The sequence below is a fragment of the Symphalangus syndactylus genome, chromosome 14 (assembly GCF_028878055.3).
Source record: "Symphalangus syndactylus isolate Jambi chromosome 14, NHGRI_mSymSyn1-v2.1_pri, whole genome shotgun sequence".
NCBI lineage: Eukaryota > Metazoa > Chordata > Mammalia > Primates > Hylobatidae > Symphalangus > Symphalangus syndactylus.
The window spans coordinates 23,370,922-23,382,963 of NC_072436.2; the positions used below are offsets into that span (position 1 = coordinate 23,370,922).

The following is a 12,042-nucleotide window of genomic DNA, read 5'->3' on the forward strand; positions in this document are numbered from 1 at the left end:
ACATAAGGAAAAAGGAAGTATAAAGAGAAATATGAAGGCCAGGCGCGGTGGCTCACGCCTGTAATCCCAGCACTTTGGGAGGCCGAGGGCGGATCACCTGAGCTCAGGAGCTCAAGATCAGCCTAGACAACATGGAGTAACCCCGCCTCTACTAAAAATACAAAATTAGCCAGGCGTGGTGGCGGGCGCCTGTCATCCCAGCTACTCCGGAGGCTGAGGCAGGAGAATCACTTGAACCCAGGAGGTGGAGGTTGCGGTGAGCTGAGATCGAGCCACTGCACTCCAGCCTGGACAACAAGAGCGAAACTCTGTCTCAAAAAAAAAAAAAGAGAAATATGTAAGAAGATGAAACAGCAGACCTTGTCATGTTCTGATTTCTTCTCTTTTAGGTTAAATCAGGGCTTATTTAAGGTAAGGTCACAGGCAATCAAGAGGCTAATTACAGGGATGAGGGGTGAGGTCTTTGAGATTTTAACCTAGTCTCTAGACAAGTTGGAGAACTTGGCTAATTCCAAGGCTCCTGGAGCTTGTGCCATCAGCACCTAGTTTTGTCAGTATCTACTTGGAGTTTTGACCCCCATGTTTCTCATCCCTCCTAGATAAATTACCTGATCCTCGGCACACATTAAACCCTGCCCCAGGCTCCAGGCCAAGTCCTGTGCTCAGTTTGGAAAGGTTTATTTGTAGTAGTAGTATTAATGGCTATTTACAAAGTCCCTACTGAGGACCAGGCAAGGGGTGAGGCACTTCCATGTGTGATCTGAATCTCAGGCTTCTTATTTTATAAATAACGAAACTGTGGGTCACAGAAAATTTCGTTGACTTGCCTAAGGTCATAAAAGAAAGATAGTATGAGGTTGAAATGAAGATTAGAAACCAAGCCTGTTTGACTCCCCAAACCATGGTTTTTCCAGAAGAAGTGCAGTACCATGGGAAGGTAGCTTGGACTCTGGAGCCAGAGTATCTGGGTTCAAATCCTGGCTCTGCCACTCCCCTCTCTGTGCCTCAGTTTCCCATTTGTAACACAGGAACAGTAAAAGAATCTATTTCACAGGATTGTTGTGTAGATTAAACAAATTAATATACGTAAGTGCTTAGCCTTATTAAGTACGCCCAGGATGATAGTCATTATTACTCTCTGTAAGAGGAATAAGGAGCAAGTCCATCTAGCTCTGATCTCGTGCCCCAGTTATGATAACCAATCATAACGTTACCTTGTTCCTGATGCCAAGTTGCCTTCTGGTCTTCAGGTTCCCGTTTCTTTAACATAGGGCCTGGTGACCTACTAGGACACAGGTTCCCCTGGGCCTGGGGCATCTTGTTAGTTCCTCCTTTCTCCTGCCCTCACTCGTGCCTCATAAGTGGCATTCTGTCCTGGGCCGCAGCTCCCAGGTGGAGCACTTTCCAACACGCTTCTCTGCCAGGCAGGCTGCTCACCTCCCCAGCCCACCCACCTTCCAGGAGCCTTTCTTTACCTCCTGCTGGCCATCCCTGGTGACCTATGTGCTGTGCTTTCCAGGACAACTCGCTTTCTTTATAAGCTGTAGATCTACCCCACTCCAGAGAGAATTTCCAATTCTTTCAAGGTTCTGGGTACTACTGGCCCAATTCTGCATCCTTCAACCCTTTCACATGATGCTATTGAATGAGATCATGAAATAGGGCAGGTGTCTCATCACTATGGGCAGGATTCTGTCTTAGCATAACCACTGTATGCTAATAGGTGGGTACCAAGAAAAGGAAGCACTCCCACCTCCCTTTCATACCCGATTCTGTAAACTGCTCTATTTTTTTTTTTTTTTTTTTTGAGATGGAGTCTCACTCTGTCACCTAGGCTGGAGTGCAGTGGTGCAATCTCGGCTCACTGCAACCTCCGCCTCCCGAGTTCAAGTAGTTCTCTGCCTCAGCCTCCCGAGTAGCTGGGATTACAGGCACCCAACACCACACCCAGCTAATTTTTGTATTTTTAGTAGAGACGAGGTTTCACCAACTTGGCCAGGCTGGTCTTGAACTCCTGACCTTGTGATCCACCCGCCTCAGCCTCCCAAAGTGCTGGGATTACAGGTGTGAGCCACCCAGCCCAGCCCAACTGCTCTATTATACTTGCTCCAGACCCTAGTTAAGAGAGCACTAGTAGGCTGGTGTGACGTTGCTTTAATTAACACGCAGACTCACCTACTAATAGCAAAAACCTTCACCAGGCCCCTGCGGTTGGTGGCTCACCCCTGTAATCCCAGTGCTTTGGGAGGCCAAGGTGGGAGGATTGCTTGAGCCCAGGAGTTCAAGACCAGCCTGGGCAACATAGCGAGACTTCATCTCTACAAAAAAATCAAAAAAATTAGCTGGGCATGGCAGTGCACACCTGTGGTCCCAGCTACTCAGGAGGCTGAGGTGGGAGGATCACTTGGGATTGGGAGGTCGCAGCTGCAGTGAGCTGTGACTGCGCCACTGCACTGCACTCCAGCCTGGGTGACAGTGTGAGACCCTGTCTCAAAAACAAACAAACCACTACCTCAACCAGCCAAAGACCTGTTTAAGCTCCACATCAATATTTTAAAATGTAAAGAGATACTTAAGTCTTCACTGTGAAAAAATAAAATAAATTAACAAAGAGATACTAATTGCATACTGAGTTCTCAAGCTATTGGCCTTTTGCTTGTTTAATTCTTGCTAATAAAATATCAGAGGCCTAAAAGGCAAATTTCACTTGCAAATACCACTTGTTTCTTTTTGGTAATGATTTTTTTCAATGAGAGACAGAACAAACAGAATGCTTAAAACTGTTTTCCGAAATGTAGTTCTGACACATCGCTGATAGGAGCATAAGTATCACAATTGCTTTGGAGAACACATGCACACACTACACTTCTAGGCACATACTCTGGAGAGAAACTCATGCACACACGTTCAAGTGAGTTCAGAGCAACAGTGTTCATAATAGCAACCTCTGGAAACAACTCAATCTGTATGGAACAAAGAATAAATAAATACATCATGGAAGGTTTATACAAAGGATACTATTTTTTAGCCATAAAGAAATGAATGATTTGGGCCGGGCGCAGCGGCTCACACCTGTAATCCCAGGACTTTGGGAGGCCAAGGTGAGTGGATCATTTCAGGACAGGAGTTTGAGACCAGCCTGGACAACATGGTGAAACCCCACCTCTACTAAAAATGCAAAATTAGCCGGGCGTGGTGGCATGCGCCTGTAATCCTAGCTACTTGGGAGACTGACACAGGAGAATCGCTTGAACCCAAGAGGTGGAGGTTGCAGTGAGTTGGGATCGTGCCACTGCACTCCAGCCTGGGCAACAAGAGTGAAACTCTGCCCCCCCACCACCACCAAAAAAAAAAAAAAAAGAAATGATTTGTAGTTATATGCAGCAATTTCAGGATCAAAATGTTGAGTGAAAAAGAACAAGCTTCAGAAAATACAATGGGGAAAAATGTATTTTCAACTAATGGTGCTGGGACAAATGGATATCCATATGAAAAAGAATGAATTTGGATCCCTACCCCACACCATATGCAAAAATTAACTCCAAATGGACCAAAGACCTAAATGTAAGAGCTAAAACTATAAAACTCTTAGAAGAAAACATAGGCATAAATCTTTGTGACCTTGCATTCAGGAATGTTTTCTTAGATGTTAAACCAAGGCACAAGGAACTAAAAGAAAAAAAGAAGGCTGGTCCAAAGGTAGTGAGTTATCTCAATTGATTGTTTGTAGTGAGTTATCTCAATTGATTGTTCACACTGAGTTACAGATCGAACTTGTTGTATTCTGTCCCCCTTTCTTACTACTGCATTTGACTAGAGAAAGAAAGAAAAAGAAAGAAAAGAAAGAGAGAGAGAGAGAAAGCAAGGAGGGAGGGAGGAAGGGAGGGAGGAAAAGGAAAGGAAATGAGAGTGAAAGGGAGAGGAGGGGAGGGGAGGGAAAGGAAAGGGAAAGGGAAAGGGAAGGGAAACACTGAACTTCATAAAAAAACTTTTTTTTTTTTTGAGACAGAGTCTCACTCTGTCGTCCAGGCTGGAGTGTAGTGGCATGATCTTGGCTCACTGCAACCTCTGCCTCCCAGGTTCAAGTCATTCTCATGCCTCAGCCTCCAGAGTAGCTGGGATTACAGGCATGCACCACCACGCCTGGCTAATTTTTGTATTTTTAGTAGAGACGGAGTTTCACCATGTTGGCCAGGCTGGTTGGTCTCAAACTCCTGACCTCAGGTGAGTCACCATGCCTGGCCTGAACTTCATCAAAATTTAAAACTTTTGATCCTAGGCCAGGCACGGTGGCTCACACTTGTAATCCTAGCACTTTGGGAGGCTGAGGTGCGTGGACTGCCTGAGCTCAGAAGTTCAAGGCCAGCCTGGGCAACATGGTGAAACTGTGTCTCTACTAAAAATACAAAAAATTAGCTGGGCGTGGTGGTGGTGCATGCCTGTAATCCCAGCTACTGGGAGGCTGAGGCAGGAGAATAGCTTGAACTGGGGAGGCGGAGATTGTGCTGAATCGAGATTGCCCCACTGCACTCCAGCCTGGGCAACAGAGCAAGACTCTGTCTCAAAAAATAAAATAAAGTAAAACTTTTGATCCTTTTGTGGTTCACAAGCACAAAGATTGGGTTTTCACACTCATGTGTGAGATGTGCCTCTCTCAAACCTTATTATGACATCAGCACATTGCCTATCTGATGCAAAAAAAATTTATTTTAGTTTTTTTTGTTGTTTTTCTTTTTTTTCTTTTCTTTTGAGATGGAGTTTCACTCTTGTTGCCCAGGCTGGAGAGTGCAATGGCGTGATCTTGGCTCACCGCAACCTCCGCCTCCCTGGTTCAAGTGATTCAGGCTGATGCCTCAGCCTCCCGAGTAACTGGGATTACACGCACCCAGCTAATTTTGTATTTTTAGTAGAGACAGGGTTTCTCCATGTTGGTCAGGCTGGTCTCAAACTCCTGACCGCAGGTGATCTGCCCACCTCAGCCTTCCAAAGTGCTGGGATTACAGGCATGAGCCACCACGTCGGCCTTTTTAAATTTAAAACTTTTGTGTTTTAAAGATCACTATGAAAAAGTGAAAAGACAAACCACAGAATGGAAGAAAATGTTTGTAAATCAAATATTTGATGAGGGTATAGCATCAAGAACATATAAGGAAGTTTTACAACTCAACAAAAGAAGACATGTAACCCAACTGAAAACTAGACAAAGGATTTGAACAGAAATTTCTTCAAAGAAGATATACAAATTGCCAGTAGATGAAAAGATTTCCAACATGATTAGTCATTAGGGAAATGCAAATCAAAATCACAATGAGATATCACTTCACACCTACTAGAATGGCTAGGACCAAAAAGATAGAAAGTACAGTGCTGGCCAAGATGTAGAGAAATTGGAACCATTGTACACTGTAGGTGGGAACGTAAAACGGTGCAGGCACCGTGGAAACCAGTTTGGCAGTTCCTCAAAAACCTAAACATAGAATTATATATGACCCAGCAATTCCACCCCTAGGTATATATCCCAAAGAACTGAAAACAAGTGGTTAAATAAAAGCTTGTAAGTGAATGTTCATAGCAGCATTGTTCATAATAGCCAAAAACTGAAAACAACACAAATGTCCGATAATATAAATGTATATCCATACAATCAAATATTAAGCCATGAGGCCAGGCGTGGTGGCTCACACTTGTAACCCCAGCACTTTAGGAGGACGAGGTGGACAGATCACTTGAGGCCAGGAGTTCGAGACCAACCTTGCCAACATGGTGAAACCCTGCCTCTACTAAAAATACAAAAATTAGCCAGGCATGGTGGCACACATCTGTAATCCCAGCTACTCGGGAGGCTGAGGTGGGAGGATCACTTGAACCTGGGAGGTGGATGTTGCAGTGGGCTGAGATCACACCAATGCACTCCAGTCTGCTAGACAGAGCGAGACTTTATCTCAAAAAAAAAAAAAAAAAAAAAAAACTACATATAATATATATATAATTAAGCCATGAAAAGGAATGAAGTACTTACTGCTTCATGCTGCAGCACACACCTTTTATTAAACATTATGCTAAGCAAAAGAAGCCAAACATGAAGGCCACACATTCTGTGATTCCATTTACATGAAATGTCCAGAATAGGCAAATCCATACGGATAGAAAGTATAGATTAGTAGCTGCCAGTGGTTGGAGAAACAGGGAAATGGGGAGTGACTGCCAATGGATATGAGGTTTCTTTTGGGAGTAGTGAAAATATTCTAGAATTGGCCAAGCAAGGTGACACAAACCTGAAATCCAGCTACTCAGGAGGCTGAGGCAGGAGAATTGTTTGAGCCCAGGAGTTCAAGGCTGTAGTGCGTGATGATTGCACCTGTGAAAAGCCATTGTACTCCAGCCCAGCAACATAGCAAGACCCAATCTCCAAAAAGGGAAAACAAAATATTCTAGAATTGAATAGTGGTGATGGATGCATAACCTTAAGAATACACCAAAAACCAGGGATTTCCATATTTGTTTAAAAGAATGAATTTTGTGGCATGTGTATGATATCTCTTTGAAAATGTACTAGGAAAAAATAGCAAGTTATTGAAGACTGTATGCTCTATAATGCCATATGTATAGAAGGTCTAGGATCAGGAAGAGGCATACAGAAAATGTTGAATAGGGTCCAGGCATGGTGGCTCACACTTGTAATCCCAGCACTTTGGGAGGCTGAGGCGGGAGGATCACCTGAGCTCAGGAGTTCAAGACCAGCCTGGGCAACATGGCGAAACCCCCTCTGTACCAAAAATACAAAAAATTAGCTGAGCGTGGTGGTGCATGCCCGTAATCCCAGCTACTCGGGAGGCTGAGGCAGGAAAATCGCTTGAACCCAGGAGGCAGAGGTTGCAGTAAGCTGAGATCACGACACTGCACTCCAGCCTGGGCGACAGAGCGAGACCCTGTCTCAAAAAAAAAAAAAAAAGAAAGAAAGAAAATGTTAAATAAACTCATAACATTCTACTTATTAAACAGACAATAGATTTATGGGTAAATTGATTCATACCTGTGCGATATCCAATAAAAAATAGAAATCTTAAAACGGAAATATATTTTTCTTGTTTTTTAAGCCACAATCAACACAAAATTAAATCTGATTTTTTTTTTTTTGAGACAGGGTCTTGCTCTGTCACCCAGGCTGGAGTACAGTGGCGCAATCACAGCTCACTGCAGCCCTGAACTCCCAGGCTCAAGTGATCCTCCCACCTCAGCCTCCCCAGCAGCTGAGATTACAGTCATGAGCCACTGCACCTGTCCCTAAATCTGAATTTTTTTTTTTTTTTTCTGAAATGGAGTCTCACTCTGTTGCCCAGGCTGGAATGCAGTGGCACAATCTTGGCTCACTACAACCTCCACCTCCTGGGTTCAAGTGATTCTCATGCCTCAGCCTCCCAAGTAGCTGGGATTATAGGTGTGCGCCATCATGCCTGGCTAATTTTTGTATTTTTAGTAGTGACAGGGTTTCACCATGTTGGCCAGGCTAGTCTCGAACTCCTGACCTCAGGTGATCTGACTGCCTCAGCCTCCCAAAGTGCTGGGATTATAGGCGTGAGTCATGGTGCCTGGCCCTAAATCTGAATTTAAATGACCATAAACTAGTAGTCAACCTCAACTAAGCAACCACCATGTGCAAAGCACTATAAAAGCTCCTATAGGGAGTTAAAAAAGAGGAAATAACAATCAATCATAATCCTACAAGGAACCCATAATCTACACCATGCCTGGCCACCAGCTCCAGAAAGCCATAAACCAGCTTCCCCATAGAATAATCTTAGCCAAGCTTTTGTCATTCCCAGCAGCAGCTACTAGTTTAAGCAACTAATTTCATACAATTAAAATATTAAATATGTTTTACTTTGTGCTTTAAAAATATATTTTGAAAATCTCTTTCATCTCCCTTTTATAAGTCTGCTTTTAAAGGACTCAGGATGGATGCAGGTTTAGAGCATGCTTGGTGAATTGTAAAGAACTTGTTTACAAGGCTTAGTTTTTCACTTGAAGTCATGTATTTTTAAAGCCCTGACTTAAATGATATCTTTAGATTATCACACATTCTCATCTAGGCTCTATTACATCTTAGTTTCTGTATATTCATACAATGACATCATAAAGTGCCTGTTTGCAAGACACAGTCTAGATAGACATAGTTTTCTAAAAAACAATCAAGGTTTCCCTCAAGATTTATAATAGCTTGAAGGTAATCAAAAATTGTATCTACGTTTCTGGTTTTACCAAAGAATGGCAAATGCAAATAATGTTAACTTGAACAGTCATTTTCCACTGAGAATTTTCATATTCTTAATTTACATTACAGTGTTGAAGATATATGCTCCAGAAATGTTATCATTCCAGTAAATAATTGAGGAACATATCCCCATTTTAGGATATTTAGTATATCGGTACAAATAACTTGACAATGAATTAACATCAACTTCTCTTTGGTTATGCAAAACAAAGGTGTTGTTGGAATGGAATTTATAGCCAAAAAGCCCAGGGATTTTGTTTGTTTGTTTGTTTTGAGATGGAGCCTGGCTCTGTCGCCTAGACTGGAGTGCAGTGGCACGATCTCCGCTCACTACAACCTCCGCTTCCCAGGTTCAAGGGATTGTCCTGCCTCAGCCTCCCAAGTAGCTGGGATTACAGACACCCGCCACCACACGCGGCTAATTTTCGTATTTTTAGTGGAGACAGGGTTTCAGGATGTTGGCCAGGCTGGTCTTGAACTCCTGACCTCAGGTGATCCACCCACGTCAGCCTCCCAAAATGCCAGGATTACAGCCATAAGCCATCGCACCCAACCCAGCCCGAGGTTTACACCCAGCTCTGCCACTAATGATCAGGATAATTTTGTCAAATCCTCTAAGCCTCAATTTCCACGTCTGTTAAATGAAGATAATAGGATCCACCTTGGAGGATAACTGCAAAATTGAAATGAGATGATTAACACATTGGGCCTGGCCCACTAGAATGTTCCATAAATGTTGGCCCTCTGTGTTTTCCCTTCCCCTTAAAGCAAAGCCTTGCTAAATAAATGTCCGCAGAGACACATATATAATTATGATTAAATGTTTATACACTAAAAAAGTTGGCTTCACCATTTTCTAAATTTTCTCCTCTGCATACGAAATTATAATCTTAAACTGTTTCTCAAAATCTCTAATGAGAACCTTATTTTTAAAATTAAAACAAATGAGGAAGTAGGGAATAGTTCATTTTTAGCCTTATGAATATAATTGAGGGTTCATTTCTACACCCAAATACTTATTGGTTTCTGCAACAAAGGAAAGCAGTCATGACTTTTTTTTTTTTTTGTAGAGACGAGGTCCACTGTGTTGCCCAGGCTAGTCTCCAACTCCTGGACTCAAGCAATCCTCCTGCCTCCGCCTCTTGGGATTACAAGCACAAGCACTTCACCCAGCCAGACCTATGTTTTATGATTTAGGTGTTACTGAAAAGTCAGTGACTTAAAGAAAGACACAAAGGCATGCTTATCACATCTGCCACGAAGCTAAGAGGAATGGTTAATATACATATAACAGAAGCAAGAATCAAAAACGTGGTCAGGCCAGGCGCAGTGGCTCACGCCTGTAATCCCAGCACTTTGGGAGGCCAAGGTGGGCAGATCACTTGAGGTCAGGCGTTCCACATGGTGAAACTCTGTCTCTACTAAAAACACAAAAATTAGCCGGGCATGGTGGTGGGCACCTGTAATCCCAGCTACTTGGGAGGCTGAGGCAGGAGAATCACTTGAGCCTGGGAGGTGAAGGTTGCAGTGAACAGCGATTGCGCCACTGCACTCCAGCCTGGGCGACAAAGCAAGACTCCATCTCAAAAAACAAACAAACAATAAAAACATGTGGTCAAACTTGAAACTAGTGGATGCCATTCATTGCATTTGTTTCAAAGTCCTATGGTTACAGTTGCTGTGGTATGGCTGCTTGTTTTTGGCAGAACACATACCCACAGGTTAGAGATACAGCTTTGTCAGGAAATGGCGGAGGGGCGGGGGGGTGAGAGGTGGAGAAGACCAAGTGTAACTGACCACCTTGTCAGAAGCAACCAGCAGTTTGATGCGGCTTCTGAAAATGACGGTGCTAGTGTTAAAGCTGAAGTTCCAGTGATTTCAGAACTGGTCCTCCAATATCTAAGATCAGTAAATAATGGCCCATGGGCAAAATGCAGCCCACAGCCTGTTTTTGTACGCCTCTCCAACTACAAATGGGTTTTGCATTTTTAAATGGTTGGAAAAGAAAAAGCAAAAGGCACATAATATTTCGTGGCATGTGAAAATTTTACGAAATTCAAATTTTAGTGTCCATAAATAAAATGTTACTGGAACGCAGCCACGCCTATTCATTTACGTGTTGCCCTATGCCTGCTTTCATGTTACGAGGTCAGAGTTGAGTAGTTGCAACAGAGACCTTTACGGCTTGCAAGTCTAAAATATTGCTATCTGGCGGTTTGCAGAAAAAGTTGGTTGACCTCTGCTCTAACGCATTGCGTTTGATATTTTCTAAAGGGCAATAAGAAAGAGGAACCACAGGAAGGGTGAGGGAGACAAAAGCACTTCATAAATTCAATCTGAAGGAATTGAGAGTAGTAAGCCAGTGGAAGAGAAGATCAAAGGACAACATTCTAGATTTCTCTTTTTTTTTTTTTTGAAATGGAGTCTCACTCTGCCTTCTAAGCTTGAGTGCAGTGGCGTGATCTCGGCTCACTGCAACCTCCGCCTCCCGGGTTGAAGCAATTTTCTGCCTCAGCCTCCCGAGTATCTGGGATTACAGGCGCCCACCACCACACCCGGCTAATTTTTGTATTTTTAGTGGAGACGGGGTTTCACCATCTTGGCCAGGGTGGTCTTGAACTCCTGATCTCGTGATCCACCTGCCTCAGCCTCCCAAAGTGCTGGGATTACAGGCATGAGCCACCGCACCCAGCCAACATTATAGATTTCCTTAAATGTTTAAAGAGTCAACATGTGGAAAGGGCTTGTGTTTGTGTCACTACAGTGGTAGAAACAATCCTTAAAGCTCTAAGGAATCAGATACCAACTAAACATGAGAAAGCATCTTCCAACAAATCAAAGTGGAAAATCGTAGAGGTTATATTATCAAAAAGAGCCCACGCCCAAGCAGTGGCTGGTATTAAGCCCAAAGGCAAGATGATTGCCATCCAAGATTATCGTAGAAAGGACTCTTAAGTGGGTAGGAAGTTGAACTGGTTTAATACTCAGGTTCTTTCTATGATTTTATCTCAAAAGAAAGAAAATTGGCCAGACACAGTGGCTCACGCCTGTAATCCTAGCACTTTGGGAGACCAAGGCAGGCAGATCACTTGAGGTCAGGAGTTTGAGACCAGCCTGGTCAACATGGTGAAACCCCATCTCTACTAAAAATACAAAAATTAGCTGGGTGTGATGGCGCATGCTTGTAATCTCAGCTACTCGGGAGGCTGAGGCAGGAGAATTGCCTGAACCCGGGATGCGGAGGTTGCAGTGATGCAGTGAGCTGAGTTGGCGCCACTGCACCCCAGCCTGGGTGATATGACAGAGTGAGACACCATCTCCAAAAAAAAACAGAAAGAAAGAAAACAATCATAATCGGCAGGTGAAAGTGTAACGAACAATTTCTGCTACCACATTCACTAAGGATTAGACCCTACAGGGAAATCTACTTTTATTATATATTTATATATGTATTTTATTATATATAGTTATGTGTAATAAATATATATCAATTAAAATGGGCATGTTAAAAAGAAGACTTTCATTTAAATAGAGTACATCAGCTATAAGAAGAATCACGTTAGGAAAAGAAGGGTTATTTTTAGAAAGAGGGCTCCGGTTACACAAAATAAGGAAAGGACATCCACTGCTAAATAAAAAGAGCTGAAATCTTTCCTTGTGTTACTACAGGAAATCAGCATGGCACTACTTGAAAGAGGAAAAAAGTCTATATATAAAACGGAAAGGGGGAGGAATGCGTTTTAAAAAAATGCTAAACTATAAACTACAGT

At 43.0% G+C, this 12,042-nt stretch overlaps 1 protein-coding gene and 1 non-coding gene across 5 annotated transcripts in view; one reads left to right on the forward strand and one right to left on the reverse strand.

The window, feature by feature from the left end:
• The window catches only part of PITPNC1 (phosphatidylinositol transfer protein cytoplasmic 1), a 319,548-nt gene that overhangs the window by 285,819 nt on the left and 21,687 nt on the right, over positions 1–12,042 (reverse strand). The gene's annotated exons all lie outside the window — the stretch shown is intronic.
• On the forward strand, positions 4,591–4,694 carry LOC129463348 (small nucleolar RNA U13). The gene has a single exon (XR_008651136.1). It is a non-coding gene; the product is annotated as a small nucleolar RNA U13 (small nucleolar RNA).